Source organism: Herpailurus yagouaroundi, unplaced genomic scaffold (assembly GCF_014898765.1).
Source record: "Herpailurus yagouaroundi ecotype Mexico unplaced genomic scaffold, PumYag 140, whole genome shotgun sequence".
NCBI lineage: Eukaryota > Metazoa > Chordata > Mammalia > Carnivora > Felidae > Herpailurus > Herpailurus yagouaroundi.
Window position 1 is genome coordinate 54,371,359 of NW_024412395.1, and position 21,373 is coordinate 54,392,731.

Sequence of the window (21,373 nt, forward strand, 5' to 3'; positions counted from 1 at the left end):
TCTCGTTCTCTGTTCTCTTTTGGAGGCTCTAGGGGAGAATATGCTTCTAGGCGTGTTCAGGTTGTTGGCAGAATTAAGTTCCTGTGGCTGTAGAACTCAGGTCCTTTGTCCCTTCAGGCTATGAGCAGGAGCTGTTTTCAGCTCATATTTCTGGCCACTTACTTGGTCCCTTCGTTTTCAGGCAGTAGTGGAGAACTTTTCCATGTTGAATCCCTGTTGTGTTTCCCGATCTTGGATTTTCTCCTTTTCTGCAACCAGCCACAGAAAACCCTCTGCTTTTAAAGAGCTCATAGGACTAGTTTAGGCCTAATATATGATAGAGATAATTTCCCTATCTTGAGCTCAGCTGGTTTGGAAGCTTAATGACATCTGTACAATCCTTTCATTGCGGTGTTTGATTGAATAACTGAGAGAAGGAGTTTATACCTTAAGGGTTGTGAATCTTGAAGGACTATCTTAGAATTCATCCTACCACAGGGTCCTCCTTCATTAGCGGTACTTTTGCTGAAATGGTAAGAAGCCAATTTGCTATATGTATAGACACAGATCTCTAAATAGCAGAAGACTGCAATAAAATTGCATGATAAATTGTTCAAGATTGCTACAGTATTTTTAAAAAATGTCTTCTATTTACAACAGCAGTTCTTAACAGCTTTGCATCAATAGGGTGACTTTAAAACGAAAGTCAGCGTTGGGGGACTTTGTGTGACCCCACATCCCCATCCAATCTGCTGATTGAATAGACACCTAATAATGACCATTTTGGTTTCGAATCTGAATTATGTAGCAAAAAGATACACTCATATAAAGGTTTAACTTTTGCTGGCACAGTAATGAATCTTAGAAATGAAAATAAATAAAAGGCTTCTCACAAAATATTTTGGAAAGTAGTGTAATCCACAAAGACCAACATGGAAAAGACCTATTATCGCACTACCCAGAGGCAACCTCTGTTAAGCTTTTGCTATTCTGTCTCAGTGTTTTTTCTCTCTTCCTGTATGTAAACATGTGTGTTAGGGTCCAATCAGGAGACAGAAATCACACAGCAATTTGGACATAGAAAATTTATTGTAAAGAACTATTAACTATAACATAGGTGTAATTAGGAAGGTGAAAACAAAACTCAAAAGAATACCCTAAGGCTGAGAAAGAACATCCAAGGGAGGAACGACTTTAAAGGAGGGGCCTCCTTCCCAAAGCAGACACAGGCCTTCCTGGAGAGGATGACAGCCCCACTGGATGGTGACATTCTTGGGTTGCCTGAGCCAACACTGGTCCACAGAGACCAGGCAATCAGGGAACATACCTCTGCAGGGCAGGTGCTCAGAGGCAGTTGGGTTCCCAAGAGTCAGCTTGCTAGCAAGATGAATGGAGCCTGGGATGACGGTGTCCCTGTTGGGAAGACTGCAGCAAGGTGGTCGCTGGCTGGGGTGGGGCCGAGTGTCTGCTGAGGGACAGCATGCTCTGGGTGTGCATCTGGGGCAAAAGCGTCTGGTAGTGGTATTGAAGGAAGAAGAAAAATGAAAGAAAAGTTCTGGAATCAGGAGAGGAAGCTTCTTCCTCCTGCATTTTCTCTCTTCTTCCCTCTACTGGCCAACCTAACATCATGCTTGCTGCCAAGGAAAAATGAGTAAAGAGCCCGGCCTGTTAAGGCAGAAGAGGTAATCAAGTTAGATTTGGAGCTGAGAGGCAATATGTTGCCAAACTGAGATCACAGCATATGTCTTGTTTTGGAACTTGCTTTGTTTACTTCAAAATATACTAAGAACATTTTTCCATGTGATAAAAATATTCTTTTACCACATTATTTTTAATGGGTATATAATATTCCATATTATGGATGACCCATAAATTGTTTAGCCAGTTCCCAGTGTGGCCACGTTGATGTTATGTCTAACATATTCTTGCCATATTCTTATTTCCTAAGGATAAAGTCCTAGCAGTGAGATTCCTGGGTCAAAGTCTATATACTCAATGCTCTGAAATTTTCCTTCAGAAGGTAACAGCATGTTTGAAAGCAACAGGTCTTAGTAAAATTTCTGCACTTCATTTTTTACTGTGTTCTAATTTTAAAAAAACCCTGCTAATTAAATGAATTTTATGATGGTAATGAAATAGTCCAGGTGAAAACAGTTCTTATAACAACATTTAATAATGAGTGATACCAAAGAACTATTTTAAATGATAATGAAGTGGCTATTAGTACAGTACCAAAGAGGGAGAAATGCTCAGAACTTACAAATGAAGACTCTGATTATTCCAAACATAAATTTCAAACTGTAAACACAGAACTTATTGTAATGAACCATTTTAGTATTTTACAAAGGAAGAGACAAAAATGTAATAATCTGTTCCAAAAGGGTTGCCTTTATAAAAAAAAAATCAGTGATAATTAGATTTCTACTCTTCTACATGGAAAAATACAGTGGAAAAAAAAATACCTAGAAGGAAAAAAGACATGGGATGAAGAAGGAGGGAAGAAAGGAAGAAAGAGAAAGAGGGAAAAAAAGAGAACAAGAAATCAGAAAGGTTAAAAAAAAATTACAGGGAGGGTGCTATGGAAAACAGTATGGAGGTTCCTCAAAAAATTAAATAGAACTATACCATATGACCCAGCAATCCCACTTTATCCCAAAGGAAATGAAAACAGAATTTCAAAAAGATATCTGTACTTGTGTGTTCATTGCAGCCTTATTTACTATAGCCAAAGAATGGAAACAATCTAAGTGTCTATCAGCAGACGAATGGGTAAAGGAACATGAGATATATGAGATACAGACACGTACATATTTACACATATGGACATATATACATATAGGCATGTGTGTATGTGTATGTATATGTGTATCTATATCTACACACACACACACACACACACACACACACACGCACACTGGAATATCATTCAGCCATGAGAAAGAAGTCCTGCAGGTTGCGACAACACGGATGCATCTTGATGGCACCATATTAAGTGAAATAAGCCAGACAGAGAAAGACAAATACTGCATGATATCACTTTTATGTGGACTCTAAGAAAAAAGAGATAAATTCATAGAAATGGGGAATAGAAACTGCTACCAGGGACTGAGGTGGGGAAGGGGATAGGGAAAGATGGGTAAAAGGGCACAGACTTACAGCTGTCAAACAGGTGAGCTCTGAGGAGGCAATGCAAAACATGGTGACTGTCCTTGATAACGGCTGTATTGTTTAATTGAAACTTGCTAAGAGAGTAGAATTTAAATGTTCTCACCCCCCCCCCCAAAATAAGTATGTGAGATGATGGGTGTGTTAATTAATTCAATGGGGGGTGTCCTTTCACAGTGTATAGATATATCAAATCGCCATGATGTTCACTTTAAATATCTTATAATTTTATTTGTCAATTATACCTCTATGAAGCTGAAATAAAAATAAAAAGGCAGGAAGGAGAGAGTAATGAAGAAAAGAAAATGAAGAAGGAAAAAAATAAGGAGCACGAAAGTAGAACACAGCCAAAAAAGAGAAGATTTTTTTTTTTTAATTTTTTTTCAACGTTTTTATTTTTATTTTTGGAACAGAGAGACACAGAGCATGAACGGGGAAGGGGCAGAGAGAGAGGGAGACACAGAATCGGAAACAGGCTCCAGGCTCTGAGCCATCAGCCCAGAGCCTGACGCGGGGCTCGAACTCCCGGACCGCAAGATCGTGACCTGGCTGAAGTCGGACGCTTAACCGACTGCGCCACCCAGGCGCCCCAAGAGAAGATATTTTTAAGCAAACTCCATCTCTGGGATGGTAATATTTAATGGGCTAAATATCAAAACATTTTTTAATGTTTATTTTTGAGAGAGAGACAGAGTGTGAGTGGGGGAGGAGCAGAAAGAGAGGGAGACACAGGATCCGAAGCAGGCTCCAGGCTCTGAGCTGTCAGCAAAGAGTCCGACACAGGGCTCAAACTCGTGAACCGTGAGATCACGACCTGAGCCAAAGTTGGATGCTTTACTGACTGAGCCACCCAGGTGCCCCCAAAACATTTTTGAGTATAAGGACTATGTAGCTTAAGAGAGACATGCTTGCAGAAACTGAGCCTTAATTGCCCAAATTGCCAGAGAAGCAGAAATGGCAGTGTTTTTGTGACCGTTGTATGGTTGGGCCCTCTCATCATGCACGTACAGATGTGTGTGGATTTCTGCACTGCCACACAGTCTCCAATGCTTTCATTTGTTATGAAGCACCTCAAAATAAACGGCACAAGATTTGGGAGTAGACACACCAAGCATCTCCATCATGGTGTGGTAGAGTTTATTTGCTGATGGGTGAGTTGTGCTGGCATGAATTCTCAACAAGCCGAATGGGGGTCTGGCCGGCAAAGGAGCCAGCACAAAGTCAAAGCCGCTGAGGGAAGGCAAGTCTTCCGGCAGATGTCCTGTGTTCACAGTCCCGATAGAATGTTCTTTGGAGGCCACAGATTCATTATGTCAGAAAGGGTAGAACAGAAGACACTGGAAGAGATCCAACACTCTCTGGGCTTAGATCATGGTCATTGCCCTGAACTTGTTCCAACAGGTATTTTTTTGCACAAAGAGCTTCATCAGGTGGAGTGAAACTAAGTAAAGTTCAAGTACGGGTGCTCTTTCAGAGTACGGGGATTCACACTACTCCTTGGAAAAAAAAGAAATCCATTGCTACTCCTCTACTATTTCCCCTCATCTATTTGGGAGCTGGCAAATTGATTTGATAAAACAGTGATAGATTTGTCGGATTAAGATAGTAATTTACTTCCATTAATTTGAGAGACATCAGTGTCTCACAGTGAGAAGAAATATGGCTACCCTGGTGGGATACATTTAAATTCATTAGATTTTCCAGCTTTCATCGGAGACACTGAGACTTTTTCTTCATAGCCGATAAATCCTTTCAGTTTGTACTTCAAATGGCACTAAACAAGCACTCATCAATTTATATTTTAAATTCTCCTAATAATATCCAGTTGGATAAATCTGTTTAATTAGCAGTGGGCCAATGCTTTCTTGGCCCACTGCAAGTCCAGTTACCAGAATAAAAGAAAGGCATGGAGAGCTGCTGGTTGGAAAAAACATGCCTCCGACAATGGCGGGGAACAAGAAGAGACATTCTCCCAACAAATGTTAACCCAGGGAAAAAAAATTTGAATATATACAAAAGATTAAATTAACAATAGATGAATGGCAAATGAGAAAGCTGCCAGTGACCAGACTTTCTCAGGAGCCAACCTTTAACAATATGGATTATTTCGGATAATTCATGGTTTGCCACTCTTTATTCTTTGTCTCCTCTGTAATATCCAGGGCCCATCTTAGACAGATAATTAGGGCATTATCATATTCCTTAACTAAGTCGGACAAATTGCACTGTGCTTCGTGGTAAACCAACCTAGGGCTCTATCATTAGCATTGTCTAATTGTTCCGAATAAAGTCTTTGCCTTTTTAATTGCATCAACTTTATTTGTCAATACTCAAGAAAGAGTGACTGTTTCCTTTCCTGTTGGGCTTTGTGAATATGCTAGTCACTAGGTACTCTTACAGTTAACACAGGCCACAGCATGGTAAAATGTAAGAAAATGTAAAGGTCAAAAACATGTTTCTATTATGAAAAAAATGAATGCTAATGACATAATTTTTTCAGCTCATCAGGCTCTTTGCTAAGTGCTGCTGTTACTGCCAGATCAGTAGTGTATAACAAAGAAGTGCTTTCTGCAGCCTGCTTCATTAGTCTGCCCTGTAGGACCTCACCTCCAGACCTTTCACTAATCTGTTGGCCAGCTCAATAGTCTTGTTAGTTCTATTCACTTCGTCCTGACTGCGGATTTTCTCAGCTGTAGCCCTCCCAGAGGCCGTGGCGAAGGCAGCCAGGTTTGTGTCTAGTTCCTTTAAATGAAAACAGTGAGAGACAACTTTGGACATTGTCAGAACAAGTAAAAATATCGCCGCTGACTTATTTCATATTGCAGAAAGTTAAATTACACAGTGTGCCCCAGAAGTAAACACAACTGCGTTCGGGAGACTGTGCCAATTCGCACAATGAGAAGGTGCAGTAGGGGAAATGGAAGAAAAGGACGTTCGGCAGTTTATGTAATTTTTGTTGTTCAGAACGGCACCGAGGACAAAAAAAGAACATACACACAAATTCAAAATCCTAGTGGGAAATGGAGAATGTCATTTTCGCAGACAAATTACCTGAAGTCATGAAGATTTAATACAATTGATTTGTGTGTACCATTAGTGCCAATAACACACTTAATACGAAGTGTCTCCAAACATTTTGCATTGAGTGCTGCCTGCAAGATAAAGCCCAGGGGAAGCTTTTAAGGTGAGATTTGAAGAGCTGTGATGAATCAACGGCTCAGAGGGAGGGAACCGGGCTGGGAGCTGGGGTGGTGCCAGTGAGAGCACGACTTCCAGCTGGGGATGTAATGGAGAAAGGGAGCCAGGGAGATTGGGGGTCCCATTGAGCATGCTGCAGTGACAATGGAACTCACTGAGGATAAGTGGAAAGAATGGTTAGGAAAATTAAGGCTGAGCATGTACGTGCATTCAAGAGACTTGGCTGTTTCTTTGGGGGAGAGGGAAGGTGAGGAAAGGGAGATTTGGAAAAGAAAAGGCAACATTCAAGAAGAATCATTGTCCAAGTTGTGTTCAAGTAGTAAAAGAACCATTTGTGGATGTGTGTTTCTGATTGGCTGCTCTTTCGACAAACCATCTGCTCATTTAATGTTTATAAAGAACTTCCACGAAGGCAGGGAAACTGTTTATGTTCTCACCAGTATATTGGGAAGGCATTTGTAGGTATGGCATTGTGCAGAGTATTTTGCTCATGATATTTTTATGAAAAAATACATTAACACTGGAATAATTAGTAAGAACCAGAAAAACTCTCTTCAGATATGTAACATATGAGAATCTCAAAGTTCCTTTGGTATGACTACCTGTTTACACAAGGGCTGCTGAGCCATTATCAGTCGGTTTTATTATTAGGGAAACGGAGGCCAGGAGCCTAACTGGAAGTAGGAAAGAATTGTTTATAGAACCTGAGGGAAGGAACTCAGTCAGTGTTTCTTGGGCCTGTGGAATTATTCTTTTAGCCTGGCCCTGATCTAACTACTACTTAAAACTCCTCAGGCCAGTTAAGCGACATCCCCCTCCAACCTTCTGATCCCTCCTTTCTTTCCTAACAGCTGGATCATGGTTATATGCCTACAAAACCATTGTAGATCATTAAACTGAATTAGGAGAAAAGACCAGACATTGCAAAGTCTATCCAGTATCTTATATTATCAGCCTGCATGGATGATAACACAGATGATAAAGTGGACAACCTTTCATCAGGTAGAACAATTACCCCTTCCTTTCTAGAACCCTCTGATTCTATTAGACAGACGGCTGCTAAGGCTGCCATAACAAAGTTACGTAACAAAGTGCCATAACAAACTGGGTGGCCTAAACAATAGGTATTTATTGTCTCCAAGTTCTAGAGGCTAGAAGTCCAAGACCAAGGTGTTGGCAAGGTTGGTTCCTTCTGAGGGCTGTGATGGGGAATAGTTCCATGCTTCTTCCTGATGCTCTGCTGGCAGTCTTTGGTGTTCCTTGTTCACTCTGATCTCTTCCTTTATCTTCACATGGTATTCTCCCTGTATGAATGTCTTCAAATTTCCCATATATGTATTTTTAACATTTACTCATTTTTGAAAGGCAGAGAGAGACAGAGCACGAATTGGGGGGGTGCAGAGAGAGAGGGAGAGACACAGAAACAGAAGCAAGCTCCAGGCTCTGAGCTGTCAGCACAGAGCCTGATGCGGGGCTCGAACTCACAGACTGCGAGATCATGACCTGAGCCGAAGTTGGCCGCTTAACCAACTGAGCCACCCAGGCGCCCCTCAAATTTCCCATTTTTTTATTAATTTTTTTTCAACGTTTTTTATTTATTTTTGGGACAGAGAGAGACAGAGCATGAACGGGGGAGGGGCAGAGAGAGAGGGAGACACAGAATCGGAAACAGGCTCCAGGCTCTGAGCCATCAGCCCAGATCCCGATGCGGGGCTCGAACTCACGGACCGCGAGATCGTGACCTGGCTGAAGTCGGACGCTTAACCGACTGCGCCACCCAGGCGCCCCAAATTTCCCATTTTTAAGGACACCGGTAACATTGGATTGGACCTGCTGTAATGACCTCATTATAACTTGATTAACCCTATAAAGATTCTGTCTTCAAATACAGTCACTAGGGGTTAGCACCTCAGCATAAGAATTTTGGGGGTGCACAGGGGTGCCTGGGCAGCTCAGTTGGTTAAGCGTCCGACTCTTGGTTTTAGCTCAGGTCATGAACTCAAGGTTCATGAGTTCAAGCCCTCCATCGGGCTCTGCACTGACAGCTCTCTCCCTCTCTCTCTGCCTTTCCTCCACTCACATGTGCACGTACTGTCTTTCTCAAAATAAATAATAAATAAACTTAAAAAAAAAAGAATTTTGGGGGGTGCACAATTCAACAGCTGCCAGCTGCCAGACACTGGACTATGAAGTTAAAGGGGAAGGATGGTACAAAGATGAGTAAGGTGTATGGTCCCTGAACTCATAGACTCACAATTCAGTAGAGAGATAGGTTGATGTGCAAATGAGGGCAAACTAAAAAAAAAGAATTTATAGTTAAGTGCAGCCACAGTGAGCCTGAGGGGCTGAGAAACCCAAGTCATTTGTTTCTGGAGAGGGGAGGAAAGAGGGCAGTGGCCCAGGCCTCTACTTAAGTTCCTCCTTTATTCGTGGGCCTGAGGGGAGTATGTCCCCCGCATGTTGATGTGGGTGCCCTGCCAGGGGTGAGCCTAGCAGGGGCATGGATTCTCATCACCTCACCGTCAGGTGGCAGGTGATCTTCTGGTTCTGTGACTAAGGTGGGTCGGAGGGCAGAACACTTGATGTTTGGGATCGGGAGGAAAGGGGAGCACTGAGGGCTGGCACCTATAGGGTGGGAGTTTTGTCTTCAGCCCAGGTGCTTTAGGAACCCATGGGGACCCAGTGCTGGGACGGGAGGAGGGGTCCCCTCAGCTCTCCTCAGCTTCACAGCCTCTGGAGAAAAGTAGGCCCAGGAGGTCTCTTCAGATGTCTTCCCCATTCCCTAATGAAAGTTCTTCCTGCTGGAGGCCATCCACTGCCTCCCTCTCCCTTCTCCTCAGTGAAAGTGGAGAACAGTGAACTGCCTATGGGAACCACCCTACAATCTTGTTGAGAGTTGGATCCTTTACGGACTGTTACCAAATTTCAAAAATTTATGGTTCAACAATTCTTTGGAAGAGCACTTGAGTTCATTCTGGAGGGAAAGAAAAAAAGGTAGGAGCAGGAAAGTAGGGAAAGGACAGAAAAGAAATTCGTTGGAAGTGCAGGAAGCCCCATGGAGGAGGGGGAGGGAGGACAAGGGATTTCTGTGAGGGCAACAGAAGCCAGACCCCGGGCTTTTATTCTTTTCTTGCTCAAATCTGTCCCTCACACCCCTTGTCAGAGTTACGTCTCCAAAGCACGGACTGACCCCCCCCCCCACCAATAAAAAATTTTGTTACTGTTCCTCATCATCTCTAGAATAAAGTCCAGACCCCTTGGTATGTCACACAGGAGCCTCTATGGCCTGGCTTTTGCCTGCCTCTCAGACCTCCCCGGCCCCTACCTCCATCCCTGTTTCACAGAATTTCTTTCCATTCCTAGAAGAAGTCATGCTGTTTCACACCCTAGAACCTTGTAAATGCTGTTTTCTCTGCAGAATCTTTCAGGCTTCCACGCTTGCTCCTCATTCGAATATGTCACCACCTTCGCAAAAGCTTTCTCTGAACGCCAGGCAAGAATAGTCCCACATCTACCCTTCCCTCAGTTCCCACAGCCTTGTTGCTCATCATAGTGCAATACAAATAATATTATATTATAATTATATATGTCTCATCCGTCTCTCCCTCCAGACTGTGAGCTATTGTAGGAGAGCTTTGTTTTACTCACCTTGGAGGCCCCAGCCTTCAGCACATGGCCTGGCATGTAGCTTTCACAGTAAGCCTCTGCCAAATGAATACATATTGGTAAGGCTTAGGAAAGAGAAGGGAAGACAGGAAAAAGCAAGAGAGAAAGGCAGAAAGACTAGGTGAAGGGAAGGAAAAGACAGGAGAGAAAAAGCAGAAGCATTGTGATTCTTCACGACTCTTAAGAACCGCCCCCCCCCCCCCCCCCATTCACCTCCCCACTCACTTCAGTTCACTAGTTCATTATGGCATTACAGAGCTAGCCACTAGGCACTACTCTGGGAACCGTGGATATGGAAATGAAACACATAGGATCTGTCCTCAAGAAGCCCCCAGTTTAGGTGGTGTTGGGGGGAGGGATGCAAAGAGAAGGTAACCAGTAAAAGGACAACCAATGAGCAAGTCCGTGTTTACCACGCGGTACCGTGGGGGAGGGGCAGAGGGCGTGACTCACCAAGTCTGCAGGAGTGGAGGCATTCTGACAATCCAGTGGGTCTGCTGAACAAGAATAATGAGTGGAAAGCAAGGAAACAAAGGAAGGGGGCTACTGATGTTTAATTTGTAAAGGAAAGTCTTTAAAATTCAGTGCTTTCAGTTTTTATTTTTACATCTGAAACTGGCGGGACTGGCAGTGTTTCTTGAGGTATAGACCTTCTGGTCCTCTTCAGCATATTGTACAAAACTGATGGAGGTATTTGAGGTTGCCCAGGGAATATAGGATTCAACCACCTGAGCAGTGTCTTTCAGTTTGATATTGATCGCTTAATCAGGAGGAGAAGGTTTATAATTTACGTTGGGGACTTCCTTCTTTTCTCCTGGATTCGTTTGGGTTTTCGTGACCAAAGCAACAAACCACTCGCTCAAAGCCAGGTCTGTATCTCTCCAGTGCGTGTTGGACCCTGGAGATTCAAAGTGAGATGCCCATGCTCCCTATGTAGACAGTGGCACCAAGAGCTCATATCACGCTGCATGTACAAGGATTGGAGACCTTAAGTCGTCATGGTTTTCTTTTAGGTTCTCTTTTCTGAGTCTGTTTTGTTTGACTGTAGTTGTTTCTGACATCCTGAAAAGAAGTGCTAAACCGATAAAAGACAACATCATTATCCCCCATCTTTCCGTGTGGTGGATAACAAGACCTACCCCTTCTCTTCCAGTGCATATCAATGTGATGAATATGGGGGAAAAAATGTAAGTGTCCGAGTCCCTTTCTTTTTCAGTCTCTCCCTCTCTTTTTTCCCTTCCTTCCTTCCTTCTTTCTTTTTTTAAGCGCTGCCCTTTTCAAAACAAGGGGAGATTCAGCATAGTTCCCGTGCCCCAGTGATCCAGTGGTGTCACATCACTATGGCAATTGCTGCCCAGGGCAGGAATGCTGAGCAGCTGTAATCGTGCAACGCCTTATTGCTGGTGCATGTCAATCAGAACCTATGAATTGAGAAAAATTTGCTCTGTTCATTCTGTTAAATGATGTATCCAATTAAACCTGTTAGAATTCATGATCTTCAGTCAAGGTTAAATGAAAGTAGTTACTCCTGTCAGCTAGGTGATTAAATGCTGCCTACATCAGGCACATTTATGTGCAAAATTAAAATTTTGGTATAAAGCATGAATCTTTATGCATGCCAGTTAATTATCTTGCAGTTCCTCCACTTATTAAATGCCCACTGCATTTCTTCTTAATCATCAGCTTCCTTTCAAAACTTATTTCCTACTTCACATTACAGCACATTTCAGTGTTTAAATGAAATGCCGTACCAATGAAAACTTTCTCTTTTTGAGGGCTTGGCTTGTCCTATGCTACTGAAAATAATCATTATTAACATTTCCTCATTATTATGTACAAGTATTTCTAGAAGCCAGGTTGACTAGTGCCAAGGCATTCTGGAGGTGATCCCTGTTCAGGCTCCACTAAGGCTTGGTTCTAATGTGGGGATCAGCTTCCTGCACACCCCCTTACCTCAGCCACTGCAGGCTGCCAGTGTGCAAAGCCTCTTGCTGGTTGTAGGGTACTATTTCTTTTTCTTTTCTGATCTACTTTGAGTAGATGCTAAATGAGCACAAAGGTGATGATGAAATCATTTACTACAATACATCAAAAGGACATTAGAACTGGGGGGGGGGTTGGAAATACTGCTTCTTCCTTTTTAAAACATAAAACAAAGGCTTAACCACTTCAAGTCTCGGGCATACACAAATGTTGCCTCTTCCGTTGGGTTTTAAAATGAACGAAAAGTACAAAGTGGTAATGACACAATTCCATGGTACCCGTGGTTCCCAGACACAGCATTACAGAAGCAGTGGGATGCCACAGAAGCACGCCATCAAATACTTCTCTTAGAAGTGTTTCATACTATAGAATCCACCTTTTTGGACCTTTTTATTTTTCCTAAGAAAAATTCAACGATGTTTGCACAGAATTAAAAATTTTGCAACAAACATTCTCCTACGTATGCTCCTATTTCAGACACACTTCTCTTTTTACCAGGCAGATGGTACCCTTACAAATTTTTTAAACTTAAAAATAAATTCCTACTATTTAACTGATTTACAGCTAATGATACCAACAAAGCCAACATTACTGAAATCAGTTTCCTTTCTATTTAAATTTCTGTGTCGTGTTTCATAGTTTTACAATCTTTCCTAACCACAAAGCATTCAAGAACCACAAGGAATATATCCTTAAAGATGAAAAGTAGAAGCCCTCCATTTAGTTGTTGCAAATGTTTAAATAAAAATACTTCCCATCCTGGAAGTTATGAAATATTCCTCTTAACTGAACTTGAAAGGGACTGATTTCCATGAGAATGAAAATAGATTTATTAACAAATGAAATGGAAGAAATGCTTTTCACTGAATAATATTAATGAATTAACCAGTGGTTGGTGACGCTGAGCAGCCCCTACATGGGAATGTGTTGGAAACTCATTTTCACTGCAAATGCGCCCTCAGACACACCCCACATCAGTAACGATGCCCTGTTATCCTTGATTTTATAGCCCTCAAGAATACACACCAATATACAATGTCAATTTTTTTTAATGGAGCTCTGGTGCCAGTCTGTTGAAGAAATGATGAGACTTGGACTCCACCGAGTGTAGGTCCCTCCATCTGTTTCAAAGCCCAGCCTCATATAGTGATGTGGGTGGGTGGGCCTTGAGGGTAGGGAGTGGGCCCATCCATGTGGCAGAGGTGGTTACCAGGCCTCTGAGCACTGGGTCACCTTGGGCCCCTCCAGTGACTGCAAAGCTGATCCCAGCCTTCAGAGAATGACAAGGTAGATGAGGGCTCCTCACCCTGTTAACCCCCTTGCCTCAGATCCTAATTGACTGGTCATCTGTTCTTCAGTAGCTGCTCAGATCCCTTGGTCCTTCGCCATCATTGGATCCACTGCTTGGTTAGTGCTCAGCCCTCCTCAGAGAGAAGGCAGGGGAGACTGTTAGAGTTGAAGTCCGCTTGAGTCAGGTAGGGGGTACTGAAGGGACCAGCTTATAAGGGCTTTGTAAACATAATCGAGATGTAAAGGGCTAGAGAATCTTGCATCTAAGATGCATTTCAGAGAGGATCATGCACATAGTTGAAAGAGATCTATTGCTATACCCCCTCAGGGTGGGCAAAAGGTTTGGAGAGCCCCCCTCTCCAAACAAGCAAGGAGCATGCTTGAGCAACAATAGTAACCGAAGTGCCAGCTAAGAAGGGGACGACCAGCTCAATTCGGGGCTTTGGTTTTATGCAGAGGGCTGTCACCTGTGTCCTCTTACCCTCTTCTGCCGTTTGCTGCTCATCTTGTTTCCACTAGATGAATGCTGAAGATTCGTTAAAGGACACTGATGGAAAGTGGCCCCTGGTGATTACCCAGGGCACCCACGGGTCTCATTCTGGCTCTGAGGAGGCTGTTGGGTGGGATGCCAGGAAAGAAAGGTGTAAGCTGGAGCTCTCCCGAGTTCTGTCTTGAGGGCTTAGAGGCTGTGAGAGAACACACAGCACCATTAGGCAGAAACAAAGCTTGAGGATGAAGCAGACAGCAGGTGAGCAGCAGAGTAAGCAAATCTCTGTTTGAGTTAATTCTTACAAACTGGTCTCTTTTTGTATGGCCATGTGTGTGTTTTGTGGGTTAGATGTCAGAAAAGCAGCATCTTTCCTGGGACCCTTTTCTTTTCTTTCTTTCTCTCTTTTTTAAAAAATCATTTAGAAACAGGAACAATTTTCTGTTCAAACGGTCGCTGTCCCTAAGTGGCTTAAAAACTCCCAGTGGGAAGGACAACAGCCCTCTCAGAGGCAGAGTGGCCTCTGTCTGTGAGAAATATTCACCTACAGGGATGCTTTTCTGGCTGGCTTTATCGCTGGCTTTGCAACTTGGAGATGTAACATAGCTTGAAATCAACCGTGTGTTTAGCCCTGCTTTGTCAGCCCACCTAGCGACAAATCGGGCTGTTTTGTAGCCCTGCTGCTCTCCCAGGTCACACAATGCCATGGCAAGTAGAAGGACTGGGTCCGATTTAATCAAAGGCTTTTGATTGTACAAAGCTTAGAGCTTCGTTCCAACAGGGAAGCCTCTTCTGGGACGGGGAAAGACGGGGTTTGGTGTGTAGCTGACATGCACGGGTTTGAAGCTCCACGCAGAGAGATTGATTCGCCTAAATCTGCCTGGCAGCAGCATGGGCAGACCACCACCACTGCAGATGGCTCACACGGGGGGCGATGGGAAACCAGGGGAAGGACCACCGCTTCCTTTCAGGGAGCTGCTGGCCAGAGGTTGTGGTCAGCTGCATGCAGGGTCTCCTGTGACCGACTGCCATCAGTCTAGTTAACCACCAGGTGGGGGTGGATTAAATAAAAATAGGTGACATAGCACCTCCGGGCTGGTTTGCAGATTGGTAGAGAGAGAGAGAGAGGGAGAGAGAGAGAGAGGGAGAGAGAGAGAGAGGGAGAGAGAGAGAGAGAGAGAGAGAGAGAGAGAGAGAGAGACTGGCTGGCTCATCACTTTGCAGTGTGTGTTCAAAGGCATGCTCTTGTACTGGGTTCTGTCTTAACCTTGACAGTTTCCTGACCTGAGGTTGGAAAGGTGATTTAACTAATAGATGCCTCCCCTTTTTCTCTACTTAAAATAGAAATGAACATATTTCCTACTTTCCAGTCTCTCAGGTGTGAACAGGATGGTGTTTCAAAAAAAAAAAAAAAAAAAAAAAAAAAACACCGAAACACCTATTGCCTTTCTTGATTTGTTGTGAATAATCTTCCAGTGAGCAAGAAGTTTCCTTTGAATGTAATTAGAGAAAAAAAAGCGAGGTCTACACAAAACCGATGGCTGGCAACTTTCTCTGGTGGCCTTTGATTCATCTCATGAGCTCACGGTAACCTGTGATGATATTCATGTGTGTGAGCTGCGTGGCTTTGTGGGCTGATAAGACATGCCCCATCTCTGCTCCTGTGTGAGAGAACGCTTGTGCTTTTGCGTTTGCTGTATGCAGGGGGTACTAGGTGTATGGGGACATAGAGAACAAGGGAAATGTGAGTTTGGTTTGAAATACCTTATATCAGGGCGCCTGGGTGGCTCAGTCTGTTAAGCATCAAGTTATGATCTCACACTTCCGCTTTAGGTGAGCTCGAGCCTGGCTTCGGGCTCCCGCCTGACAGTGTGGAGCCTGTGTGTGATTCTCTCTCTCTCCCTCGTTCTCACCATCTCTGTCCCTCTTTCTACCCCTCGCTCACTTGTGTGTGTGCACTCTCTCTCTCTCTCTCAAGAAAGCAGTGAAATACCTTATTATCGTAAAGACATTTACTAAAATAATTCCCTTTATTTAAAATGCGTACAGTATGACAGTGGCTATATTGGGATCTGCATTAAAAGTACCCTAAGTTTCCTTCGATCTTTTTTAAATGGCTTTTTAGCCAATTTGGGCAGGCATGTCCCGTTGTGAGGGAGAACCAGTGTTTTAATCCAGTTTGTACTGTGTCTGTATGTTCAAACAAAATTGGCATTGGAAAGCCGTTTGGAAAATTAATTGAGAAAAGGAGAAAAAGTGGAAAGGCGTCTTAAAGAAATGGACGGATGCCAATACGTTGCCGCAGTAGCTAATAAACACCAGAAAGGACTAAGAATCAATGTTAAGGCTATCTGTTAGATAGGTGTTTAAATGAGATAGATGACATAGTCAATTGATGATTCAGATTACTTTTTTTCCTCTGGAATACTGTGACAGGGATAACAGAATAGCATTTCCCCCTTCCTGCATCTCCTCACACTCATTTAGCCATTACATAGCAGGCTTTCTTGGACCCAAGGTGGGGGCTGGCATGGATCAAAATATTTAGCCTTGTAGACCTACTTCAAAGGCTGGGTATGGAACAGGAAATATTTGGAAGAAAACATGGTTGCGAGAAGCAGCCCTGTTACGACCTCCATGTCCCCCAAGACATGGAGGATCTCCATGTCCCCCAAGACATGTCCTCCATGTCTTCCCTGATCTGAGGGAAGAAGGAAAAAATTTTAGAGAAGAACAAACTAGTTAGAAGTTAGTGATTGTTCCTTACAAAGGTGTTTCTCCACCCTGTCTTCTGCTAATTGTCTGTGTGAACACATGTGTGTGTGCATATATGTGCATGCGTGTGCATGCGTGTGACAGACTCAGATGAGTCAGGGTTCTGAGAGGAGAGGAGCTCTGCAGCTTCCTGCACTCTGGGCCCCCAAGACTGGGGAGCACGGAGCTGCGCTGGAGCAGCGCAGGGACCGTGGTTACCTGTGGTTATCCTTTTACTACTGAGAATGTGTGGGCAGCTGGCCTGAGGGAGCCTCCCAAAGCCCTCACAGGCCCTGGGAGGGTGCAGGAGCAGTGATATGCTTTCCTGCGCCCCCCTGCCCCCCCAGTGTGGCCATGGCACCAGGAGCTAGCCCGCACCCACGGGTGCTAGTGTGAGGGAAGGCAACCACAACAGGGAGTGGGCGGGAGGGCTGGAAGCCAGGTGAGAATCGCGCTCCCCCTGGTAGATACCGCAGGCAGAGATGAGGACAGCTGGGAACCAGGATGCATACGTTTCTGAAGATGCCAGTCAGGGAACAGATGAAGGCTGAGGACCAGAGGCCTCCCCTAGATGCCGTGATGCTACACACTCCTGGGAACATAGACAGCATACCTCCTCTGGGAGAAAGGGAGGCCTTAAATTGACCAATTTGCCCTGAATCAATTAGGCAAACCCTGCTATGATTACGAATTGGAAAATGTTTTCTGTTAGAGACCTGAATGAAGGCTTCAGTTTCTCTTGAGACAGAAATTTAGTGCAGTTATAGAAAACCAAAGAGTTGCAGTTTTTGAAAACCTGACGGGTGGATTAAGAAATATACCTACTTCAGTACCAAATAACCATATTCTGAGAAACCTACAAAATGCCCGACCTAATCTTAAACTTCAGTATTGGGAGTGGAGGAGACACAGCTAAATGCTTGACTCTCATCCAAAAACCTTGGAGATACATGATTAGTATGGCCTTCACACTGTAATCTATGTAAGGCCTGGACGTCTCTCTCTTTGTTCTTTGAATCCTAAATTTTAAAAAGTCATTTATATGTTAAAATATTTATTGAACACTTATTGTGTGCAGGTGTTTGTCCAGATATGGGGAAGATAAAGTCTTTTAAAATGCTTTCCCTGACCTTACAGAGCTTAAAGTTTGCTGTTTCACAAATAGTATGTGGATAAGTCACTCAAGACCTTTGTGTTCATTAGAGTAGTATTAAAGCAAAATGATGAGAAAATGATCTTTAAATATAACAAAACTCTAAGTACCTTAGTTTAGGCTTCACATATGCATAATGCATTAACTGGCCAAGTGTGTTAGGAATTACAAAGAGAGGCAGCGTAGCAGGATTAAGTGCAGAAACTCTGAAGTCAGGCATTCTGGCCTTGGATCTCCCCTCCGTTGCTCACTAACTGTGTGGCTTTGAGCAGTTACTCAACCTCTCTGTCTTTTCATTTCCTCATATGTAAAATAGGAATAATAATAATACCTTCCTCAATAATATATCAACAGGGATTGTTATGAGAGGTCAGTGAGTTATATATATAGCACATTTTATAGGGTCTAGTAGAGAGAATGCTAGGGATATGTGTGTATTTATGCATTTGTGTAATACACAACAATGCATGTGTTTCTTAAATGCTCTTTTTTCCCCCCCGAAACCGAACAATTCTATTCACTTGATGCTGTAGGGCAGAATATAAGAATATTTCTCTTTAAGAAAGATGGAGACACGAAAATAACAGATCTCTACTCTCAAGACTTTAAGCAGCTTTTTGAAACTATAGAGTGTTCTAGAGAATCTTGTAGGTGGCAATTTGATGACTCTGTAGAAGACATAATCATGTAGGGAACTGGACTGCCCACACGTTAGCTAGAACCACATATTTATTTGGAAATTATGGCATAAATGGAAGAGAACTAAGTTTGCAAAGCTTGCATCCTTTCAACAGAAAATAACTGTTCTTGTTTTGCAGATTGGGCAGATAATTTCCTCTGAAGTTGATACCATTAATATATTGGATAAAACAATGGCTGGTATTTTATGCACAAAAAATAAAATGAAAACTTTTGTTACTTGTGGATTTGATCAGATTCCATTTGTTTTGTTTTAAATTTTTTTTTTTAATTTTTAATGTTTATTTATTTTTGAGAGAGAGAGAGACACAGCACGAACGGGGGAGGGTCAGAGAGAGAGGGAGACACAGAATCTGAAACAGGCTCCAGGCTCTGAGCTGTCAGCACAGAGCCCAACATGGGGCTCAAACTCACGGACCGCAAGATCATGACCTGAGCTGAAGTCGGACACGTAACCGACTGAGCCACCCAGGCGCCCCTGTTTTGTTTTAAATTCTTGTCTGCTGTAGATATACTGGTAGTTGTAGGGTATTGCCAGATGAAATTTAGTTTTAAAAAGCCCTTCGGCCAAGGGTACCTGTCTGACTTGATCTCAGGGTTGTGAATTGAAGCCTCATGCTGGGTGTAGAGCTTACTTAAAAAAAAAAAATCCCTTTAGCCAAACATCTTACAATGTATTAATTTAAATATTCCACATTCACTGTTGATTTTTTGCTTCCTCCTGGAGGGCAAAAGAGTTTGTACTTTATGAAGCTTGGAAAGTAAATTAAAATGATTTAAGTGGTTTGTTTTACTTTTCAGATTGTTGAATTATATTATCAAGTACTGTACAATGACATTGTTTCAATTTTAATATGCATTAAACTTTTTTATACATTAAAATGTTTTAAGTAATAATACAAAAGAATATCTCCAAGTTTTAAAATCTGATTTAGCAAATGAATTACATTAATGTTATAATTAAAAAATAAAATGGACCATACAGTCCCTTTAATGTTATTTTTGCACTTACAGCATCTAATATGAAGTCTCAGAGTGTGGGAATCGCCACAGACATTAAGGAACATCCTTGTGTATAAAATACTTGAAAAATGAAGCACCAGATTTAAATATATGACTTTTTGAATTGACTGCGTGATAAGAGGGAGCCAGTTGATAAAGGACAAGAGAAATGCTAAATATGCATCGTGACAAACAGTGAAAAATTAAGGATTGTAACTAACATTAATTACGTTCTAGTAAGATGAATAGGCTGCTCATCATTAATGAGAACATACACCTTTGTCTAAGTTTCACATCCACCTGTGATGAATGTGCTAATGGGGATAAAATACATCATAGTAACATTTGAATTAACAGCACACTAATAGATTGACATATGAGTATGAATAAAGCATTTAATCATATAAACTCTACCACACCCAACAGCAAATTTTTCTGTATTGCCTACATCACATCCAAGTGAGTGCAGAAAACATTAGAGCCTTATTTTAAATAATATATTTAAGATACTCCTCGTAGTGTATAATGTTCTAAAGAAAAGGATTGACTTATTTCATTCCAATGAACTTAACTAAGGTGAATAAAAAGATTCTTCAATCTCATTCTGATGAGGCCAAAAGAATTCAAAACCTGTATGTATTTCTCAAGCTAAACTTTTAACTGATTCCTAGTATATGTGCTGCTATTGAAATGTTATCAGTTTAATACTAAACATAACACATACCGCAGTAAGGCCAGTCTCCTGTTTTGGGAAGAGTTCTATGAAAAGTTAAATAATACCCTTTTGGTTGATACCTGATACCATTTCTATAGCAGTAGAATAGGACCTCATAAATAAGGCAGTGCCACGTTATTCTGATGGATGTTAGATTTCTAATATATTAAGTAATATTATTTAAAGCCTTACCCGCTGTGATTAAGTATTCTTGGAGGAGAGCAATTATGTATATATCACAACAATGGGGATAACAAGTGTATGTTTATAATCTAAATTCATTCCTATTAGAGAAAAGATATATGCTGTGCAGTATTTCCAAGCAATCCCGAGATCATGTACAGACCGCTCTAGCCTTTATACTTACCGTAGAGTCAGGAGCTAGAAAGAACCTGATTGTATAATAATAACAGTTTAAAACCTTTTGAAGGACATTGTAAATCACCAATCATTTATTCAATCACTGAGCTCCTGATAGGTGCTAGGTGTGATGGCAGTGCTCGGACAGATCTGTGGACACCAAAGACAAGGTTCTGGCCTTCAGGGACTAGCTGTGGGAAGACGGAAGTACCAGCAAGCATGCTAAAGATCTCAGCTATTGACCTAAGCCACATAGATTCCAGCATTGAGGAACTGTAGGAGGCTGGTGGATGATAATTGCTTTGGGCTAGGGTAATTACTTATGAGGGGACAGAAGAATCTCCTGGCAAAAAAATACACAGTGAAGGAAAGGAGTAGGGGAAGGATTTGACCCTGTCATTCAGCTTTTCCTTCTTAACTCCCACAGGCATATATATGCCCAAGGGGCTGAGAGAAACACCAGTATTAAAAGTGATTCTCTAAAATGTCTTGACCCATAGGAGCCCATCACGGTAGCCCATGGAACTATGGAGTGCTTCATCCACTAGGGGTTTCAGGAGGAGCTCACAAAGCTCCTCAATTCAGAAATTGAATGTGATAATCAAGTTTACACAAGTAATTACAATGAACATGTTGCAGTAACAGAGGTAAATATGAAATGCTATGAAAAGAGAAAAGAGAACAAAAAGGATCCTTTCCCTAACATTTGTAGACAGTTTACTCAAAGGAGGGCATGTGAGTTGCGTCTTGAAAAATGGACGTGAGTTTTTCAAATAGAGGGGAAGAGGGTAATTCCTAGAAATGGGAGAGAAGGCACAGGGAAAGGTATGAATAGTCACAGAAAGGCATACAGTTTGATATGGCAGGAGGATAGGCTGCATGAGGGCAGAATGAGAGAGAAAGCTGGGTGTAAAATTTAGGC

At 42.4% G+C, this 21,373-nt stretch overlaps 1 long non-coding RNA gene across 1 annotated transcript; it reads right to left on the reverse strand.

Annotated features, from left to right (window-relative positions):
* Positions 1-7,451: 7,451 nt before the first annotated feature.
* Positions 7,452-10,371, reverse strand: LOC121030712 (uncharacterized). Its single transcript, XR_005790374.1, has 3 exons — positions 10,234-10,371; positions 9,991-10,046; positions 7,452-7,658 (listed from the first exon to the last, which is right to left on the reverse strand). It is a non-coding gene; the product is annotated as an uncharacterized LOC121030712 (long non-coding RNA).
* Positions 10,372-21,373: the final 11,002 nt, after the last annotated feature.